The 8,437-nt window shown below is 42.8% G+C and overlaps 1 protein-coding gene across 1 annotated transcript in view; it reads right to left on the reverse strand.

Annotated features, from left to right (window-relative positions):
* Positions 1 to 579, reverse strand: part of CRADD (CASP2 and RIPK1 domain containing adaptor with death domain) — a 190,598-nt gene extending 190,019 nt beyond the window's left edge. Inside the window, exon 1 of the mRNA XM_027543155.1 lies at positions 435 to 579. The gene's annotated coding sequence lies outside the window, so the exon portion shown is untranslated. The remainder of the gene's footprint in view (positions 1 to 434) is intronic.
* Between the last annotated feature and the right edge of the window lie 7,858 nt (positions 580 to 8,437).

Genomic DNA, 8,437 nt, shown 5'->3' on the forward strand with positions numbered 1-8,437 from the left:
AAGTGGCGGGGAGGGGCCGCGACGGCGGCAGGTGGGGCCTCATGACACATAGAAAGTACAAGCACAGCGGGCGACCCTGAGAGGCGGCAGGTGAGCAGAGGGGTGTGCACTTTGGCGGCCCCCGCCCTTGTGGAACTTCTTTTCATTCCCTTCCTCATCAGCTGAAGCTCTGTGGTATTAGGAACGGGAAGAACTACGAAAGATTTTCGGGAAACCTGACCCGCTAAAAAAAGGGTGCTGGGAATGACTTGCAGAGCGGACCGAAGGGAGAGCGGCCCAGGTATCCCCCCACCGCCACCCCAACCCGGCCGGCTCCGAAACGCCGCGAGGAAGTTAGCGAGCGTGGGAGCCGCACAGGGACCAGGCCGCAGACGCCACGGCGCGGGGTCCTTAAGAAAAGATGGATAGGGGGATGCCAGTTTCCTGTTACTTACGTCTGCAAACACGTATCTTAAGGGAAAAAAAAAAAAAACTGCAACCGGAATCCAAACTGTCAGGGAACCTGTACCATAAGCACCATCTTTGTTGAAGGCAAAGAACCTCTGAACAGGAAGTCATGACTCCATCTTTGTTAAGGGCAAGCACAGGAAGTACTGTGGTCATCTTTATTGGTGGCCAGGATGAAGCCTTTTCTGCCATGTTTGCTATGGGTAAATAAAATAACCACCTGGAGGTGGAAAATAGCATCATTTAGGGAGAAGGCAATGGCAACCCACTCCAGTACTCTCGCCTGGAATATCCCATGGATGAAGGAGCCTGGTAGGCTGCAGCCCATGGGGTCGCTAAGAGTCAGACATGACTGAGCGACTTAACTTTCACTTTTCCTTTCATGCATTGGAGAAGGAAATGGCAACCCACTCCAGTGTTCTTGCCTGGAGAATCCCAGGGGGAGCCTGGTGGGCTGCCGTCTATGGGGTCACACAGAGTCGGACACGACTGAAGTGACTTAGTAGCAGCAGGGGGTTATCTAAGGAAAGGAGTAATTGGATAATTGCATTTTAACGCATTATCTCCACCTGGGTCTTGCACTCAATTGACAGATGGTTGGGCCTCAAAAGTCATCTTATCAGGGAGGCCTTCCAAGACCACTGTTACTCAAAGCAGCAGTTTCGACCACCAAACTGTTTAAAATTCCAGTATTCACCTCCTCATCCCCTTAGTTCCAGCTTTGTTTTTATCTGGAGTATGTGTCATTATCTTACTAAAACTTTTACTTAATCATTTATTCCCCACCCAACATTAGATAATTCCTTTATATCACAGGGGTACTCCCCACAAAGAGTGACAAGTCAGTCAGGATTCAGTTACAAACTAGCTATTCTGCAAAGAAAGGGGTTTGTCATGAGGAATTGGGGACAATTAGGGGCTTCCCTGGTGGCTCAGAGGTTAAAGTGTCTGCCTCCAATGTGGGACACCCAGGTTCGATCCCTGGGTCAGGAAGATCCCCTGGAGAAGGAAATGGTAACCACTCCAGTATTCTTGCCTGGGGAATCCCATGGACGGAGAAGCCTGGTAGGCTACAGTCCACGGGGTTGCAAAGAGTCGGACAGGACTGAGCAACTTCACTCATTCACTCACTGTCATTAGAAGGACTTCCCTGAAGCTCAAATGGTAAAGAATCTGCCTGCAATGCAGGAGACCAGGGTTTGATCCCTGGGTCAGGAAAATCCTCTGGGGAAGGGAATGGCAATCCACTCCAGTATTCTTGCCTGGAGAATTCCATGGACAGAGAAGCCTTGTGGTCTACAGATTGTGGGGTCACAAGTCAGGCATAACTGAGTGACTGTCATTAGTAGGGGCTTCCCTGGTGGCACTGGTGGTAAAGAACTCACCTGCCAAATGCAGGAGAGGTAAGAGACAGGTTCCATCCCTGGGTCGGGAAGATCCCCCAGAGATGGGCATGGCAACCCACTCCAGCATTCTTATTTGGAGAATGCCATGGACAGAGGAGCCTGGCAGGCTAGAGTCCATAGGGTCGCAAAAAGTCTGACAGGACTGAAGTGTCTTAGCATGCACACATGCACACACAATCATCAGAAAGGCTGGAGAGGGTCTTGACATCTAAGATTGACTCCCTAAACAATACTGCCAAAATTGGAACGTGGAGTTTACAAGTCAATCAGTCCTGTAATGAGAAAGGCAAGAAACCCCTACTCCAGAGTCCTACCCTCTTCTCAACACTGATAGAGCAAGTGACTGACCATCAATGGAAATGTCAACCTCCCTCCTCAAAACATTCTAATTTTTGTAACCAGTTTAGAGTATTACTATACCATTTTACTATGCCAGTGACAATACTTTTACATCCAGTGGCAAGTGTTATTATTATAATTAGCATTTTACATATGTGAGGACTATGGAATCAAAGTGGTCAAGTGTCTTAACCAAAATTTCACAGCTAGCAAAACCTGAATTCTAACAAGGTCCTTCTGATATTACACTCTTTCCAGTACACAGTACACTACACACCCCTGCATGGTGAAGAGTATACTGTTCTAATGACAACCAAAATATTAGAAGTCATTCTGGTGCCACCTCCTACTCTTGATACTCTTGAGTTCCAGGTACCCTCTTTACTCTCCCCTCTTCTTTCACTCTGGAATTGCTGTCCTTTCCTGGGGTGTGTTAACTTTATTCTCCGTGTTCATCCCGTTAAAGTGCAGACCTCTAGTGACAGTGCCAATAGCTGAGGTTATTGACTTTGTGAGGAGGAAAAAATGTATTTTTTTCAACCCTAAACTTTGATAATTTTCAAACATATAGCAAAGTTGAAATAAATAAGATCAAAAACACCCATATGAAAATACCTATTTTAAAAACACTTCTTAATGACTCGTTGTATTTGGAAAGGCTGAGATCTCCTAGGAAACAGAAGGAAACATTGCTGATGACAACTGGAGGAGGTTGGAGGCCAACAATGGCTTCCATGAGAGCTCACAGAAGAGAACAGAGAGACTGCATGAGAAAAGTTAGTGCAGGAGCCGAGGTACATGGAATCTTTATGGTGAACAGTCTGCTGCTGCTGCTGCTGCTGCTAAGTCGCTTCAGTCTATCTGACTCTGTGAGACCCCATAGACGGCAGCCCACCAGGCTCCCCCTGGGATTCTCCAGGCAAGAACACTGGAGTGGGTTGCCATTTCCTTCTCCAATGCAGGAAAGTGAAAAGTGAAAGTGAAGTCGCCTGAGAGGTTGGCTATTAAGGGTCTCACCTACATCCATAGGTGAACTCACTGACCATCAAATTCCCCTTCCAATGGAAAACTGAGGTAAGCATCCATGCTGCCTCCTAAGTGACCAGGCTGGCTCTCTGATTAGGCTAGCTGGCTGCTATTATTACTCAGCCTGTGGGAGGACCACCATACCCAAGCATACAATGATAGTCTGAGCAGCACAGCAAAGGTTCAGCTTCCCTTTTATAAATATCCAAGGCCAGCAGGAATCAAACACAGATCAGAATCACTATCACAGGTGTTTACTCCTCCATTCCCATCTCGTCCCCCTTGTAGGCTGGAATTGTGCCCCCACAGAGGATTAAGCACCTGTTACTCAGCGGTAACAAATCTATTTTCAGGAAGGACAGCAATTTTCCTTTTTCTTGGTCCCCTACATGCTTGCTTGTGTCAAGATATACCAATTATGAGTTTGCCAGTGAAAGTCAAAAAGAACAAGTGTCATATTCTTCCGTCTTTCAGTTTGGGCTTTGGTTTGCAAACTCCAAAACAAAAATCAAAGGAGCTGGATATTTTTGGTTCTTCCTGTTTCATAAATGTGGGTATTAAGCCACGGAGAAAAACAAATTCTTTTCAAGCACACGTGAAACAGTTACAGAAATAGGTCATGAATTAATTCACAAGGAATTAATTTCCATTTTACAATAAAATTGGAAATTTTAACAAAAGTATATCTTCTTTTGTTACATTTATAACTTTTTTATAACTGTTTTAAGGGTTTAACAATTGTTTATAATTGTTATAACTGTTATAATTGTTACAATTATAACATTTATAACTGTTATATTATAAATGTAAGTATAAACCATTTTTGTCAGTTATACCTCAGTAAAGCTAGAGACAAAAAAAAATCACACACTTCTAACCAACAGAGTATAAAAAGAAAGAAAAAAAAATTGTATATCAGAAAAACCAGGTATATACCCCCTAAACTAGGTGATCAGGTGAACATCAGAAATGTCTTATTGAAAAAACAAAAACTCTAATTTAAAAATATACATGCATCTTAATATTCATGGCAGCACTACCTACAATAGCCAAGACCTAGAAGAAACCCAAGTGTCCCTCAACTGATGAATGGATAAAGACCATGTAGTATAAACACACACACACACACTGGAATACTACTCGGCCATAAAAAAGATAGCAAAGGACTTGCCCATCATCAGGAAGATATGAGGACTTCTAGACTAAATTCTTTTTCTCATTTCTTTATTATTTCCTTGATGTGCAAGTAGAATCCCAGGTAGCCTCCCTTCCCTATACCACAAAATGATAAAAACAGAATTTGCAAAGGAAATATTGGTATCTATGCCTATAACTGAAATTCCTAAAACTACCCTTGGAATACACAGCCGCACTATCCCCTCTGCCTGTGTAACTCTTAATAAAGGTATTATTATGTAGATAATATTACCTGAATCATGTGCACTAGTTAATTATTCTTTTATTAAATTATGAATTCTAATGATTCCTTCAGTTCTCTGATACCTCATGGTTGGATGGCATCACCAACTCAATGGACATGAATTTGAGCAAGCTCTGGGAGTTGGTGATGGACAGGGAGGCCTGAAGTGCTGCGGTCCATGGGGTGGCAAAGAGTGGGACATGACTTGAGTGACTGAACTGAACTGAAATATTGCTTATTTTAAAAATCCTAGGATTGTTCCCAGTACTCTTGCCTGGAAAATCCCATGGATGGAGGAGCCTGGTGGGCTGCAGTCCATGGGGTCGCGAAGAGTCGGACGCAACTGAGCGACTTCACTTTCACTTTTCACTTTCATGCATTGAAGAAGGAAATGGCAACCCACTCCAGTGTTCTTGCCTGGAGAATCCCAGGGACGGGGGAGCCTGGTGGGCTACCATCTTAGGGGTCACACAGAGTCAGACACAACTGAAGCGACTTAGCAGCAGCAGCAGCAGCAGCAGAAGGATTGTTCACAAAAACCTAAATTACAAACTTTTATGAGAGTCAATGGACTTCCCTGGTGGTTCAATGGTTAAGAATCTGCCTGCCCACCTCCTAGAGTAGTGGAAATAAAAACAAAAATAAGTAAATGGGACATAATTAAACTTAAAAATCTTTTGCACAGCAAAGAAAACAATAAACAAGATTAAAAGACAACCCTCAGAATGGGAGAAAATAATTGCAAACAAAACAACTGACAAAGGATTAATCTCTGAAATATATAAGCAGCTCACACAGCTCACTATCAGAAAAACAAACAGCCGAATCAAAAAAATGGGCAGAAGACCTAAACAGACATTTCTCCAAAGAGACACACAGATAGATGGCCAATATACAGTGAAAATATGCTCAACATCACTAATTATTAGAGAAATGCAAATCAAACCTACAATGAGGTATCACCTCACACCAGTCAGAATGGCCATCATCAAAAAATCTACAAACAATAAATGCTGGAGAGGATGTGGAGCAAAGGGAACCTTCCTACACTGTTGGTAGGAATATAAACTGATACAGCCATTATGGAGAACAATATGGAGATTCCTTTAAAAACTAGGAATAAATCTACTCTATGCTTAGTCTCTAAATCGCGTGCAACTCTTTGCGACCCTATGGACTGTAGCCCACCAGGCTCCTCTGTTCGTGGGGATTCTCCAGGCAAAAATACTGAAGTGGGTTGCCATGCCCTCCTCCAGGGGATCTTCCCAACCCAGGGATCAAACCCAGGTCTCCCACATCGCAGGTGGATTCTTTGCCATCTGAGCCACAAGGGAAATGACCTGGCAATTCCACTATTGGGCATATACCCTGGGAAAGTCACAATTCTAAAAGACACATGTACCCCAATGTTCACTGCAGCACTATTTACAATAACCAGGACATGGAAGCAATCTAGATGTCCATCTACAGATGAATGGATAAAGAAGATGTGGCACATATAGACTCAGCCATAAAAAGAATGAAGAACAAATTGAGTCAGTTCCAGTGAGGTGGATGAACCTACAACCTGTTATATAGAGGGAAGTAAGTCAGAAAGAGAAAAATATTATATATTAATACATACATGTGGAATCTAGAAAAATGGTATTAATGAACCTATTTTCTTAGAAGGAATGGAGACGCAGATTTAGAGAATGGACTTGGGACCAATAGAGAAAGTAGCATCAACATATATACACTATCATGTGTAAAATAGATAGCCAATGAGAAGTCGCTATATAACACAGGGAGCCCAGCCTGGTGCTCTGTGATGACCTAGGATGTGGGGAGGGGAAGGAGACTCAAGAGGGAGGGGAGACAAGTATAATTACAGCTGATTCATGTTGTACAGCAAAAACCAACACAACATTGTAAAGCAAGAATCTACCAACTGATACAGGAAACATGGACCTGATCCCTGGTCCAGGAAGATTCTATATGCCACAAAGCAACTAAACCCATGCTCCACAATGCCACAACTATGGAGCTTGCGTTTTAGAGTCAGCAAACCACAACTGCTAAAACTTCACTCCACAACTACTGAAGCCCACATGCCCTAGAACCTGTGCTCTGCAACAAAGAAGTCACCACAATGAGAAGCTCACACACCGCAACTAGAGCGTATCCCCTGCACACCACGACTAGAGAATGGGAGAAAATGGTGCAGCAATGAAGACCCGTGCAGCCAAAAAATAAATAAATAAATAAATATAAATATAAAAAAATAAAAGAGCCAAATACATTGTTATCCAAATTACTGCATACTAATTTCATATCTCAACAACATTTCTAGATATCTAAAATGTCATGGTACAAGTTTTTATACTGACTGATAATACCGGGATACTGCAATTTATCAAAATTTGACAGCAATTGGTTTTTACTGAGCATGTGATAAAAATCATCTAGGGTGTTTAGACTGAAAGAGAGATATGATCTCTGTCTTTTAGAGCTTAGAGTCTAGGTCAGTTCAGTTCAGTCACTCAGTTCTGTTTGACTCTTTGTGACCCCATGGACTGCAGCATGCCAGGCCTCCCTGTCCATCACCAACTCCCGGAGCTTACTCAAACTCATGTCCATTGAGTTGGTGATGTGATCCAACCATCTCATCCTGTATCGTCCCCTTCTCCTCCCACCTTCAATCCTTCCCAGCATCAGGCTCTTTTCAAATGATTCTGTTCTTAGCATCAGATGGCCAAAGTACTGGAGCTTCAGATTCAGCATCAGTCCTTCCAATGAATAGTCAGGACTGATTTCTTTTAGGATGGACTGGTTGGATATCCTTGCAGTCCAAGGGACTCTCAATAGTCTTCTTCAGCACCACAGTTCAAAAGCATCAATTCTTCAGTGATCAGCTTTCTTTATATTCCAACTCTCACATCCATACATGACTACGGGAAAAACCTTACCTTTGACTAGATGGACCTTTGTTGGCAAAGTAATGTCTCTGCTTTTTAATATGCTGTCTAGGTTGGTCATAACTTTTCTTCCAAGGAACAAGCTTCTTTTAATTTCATGGCTGCAGTCACCATCTGCAGTGATTTTGGAGCCCAAAAAACCAAAATCTGTCACTGTTTCCACTGTTTTCCCATATATTTGCCATGACGTGATGGGACCGGATGCTATGATCTTAATTTTCTGAGTGTGGAGTTTTAAGCCAACTTCTTCACTTTCATCAAGAAGCTCTTTAATTCTTGTTCACTTTCTGCTATAAGGGTGGTGTCATCTGCATATCTGAGGTTACTGATATTTCTCCAGGCAATCTTGATTCCAGCTTGTGTTTCATTCAGCCCAGCATTTCTCATGATGTACTCTGCATATAAGTTAAATCAGCAGGGTGACAATATACAGCCTTGACATACTCCTTTTCCTATTTGGAACCAGTCTGTTGTTCCATGTCCAGTTCTAACTGTTGCTTCCTGACCTGCATATAGGTTTCTTAAGGGGCAGGTCAGGTGCTCTGGTATTCCCATCTCTTTAAGAATTTTCCACAGTTTGCTGTGATCCACACAGTCAAAGGCTCTGGCATAGTCAATAAAGCAGAAATAGATGTTTTTCTGGAACTCTCTTGTTTTTTCAATGATCCAACGGATGTTGGCAATTTGATCTCTGGTTCCTCTGCCTTTTCTAAATCCAGCTTGAACATCTGGAAGTTCATGGTTCATGTATTGTTGAAGCCTGGCTTGGAGAATTTTGAGTATTACTTTGCTAGGGTGTGAGATGAGTGCAATTGTGCGGTAGTTTGAGCATTCTTTGGCAT

Source organism: Bos indicus x Bos taurus, chromosome 5 (assembly GCF_003369695.1).
Source record: "Bos indicus x Bos taurus breed Angus x Brahman F1 hybrid chromosome 5, Bos_hybrid_MaternalHap_v2.0, whole genome shotgun sequence".
NCBI classification, from domain to species: Eukaryota; Metazoa; Chordata; class Mammalia; order Artiodactyla; family Bovidae; genus Bos; species Bos indicus x Bos taurus.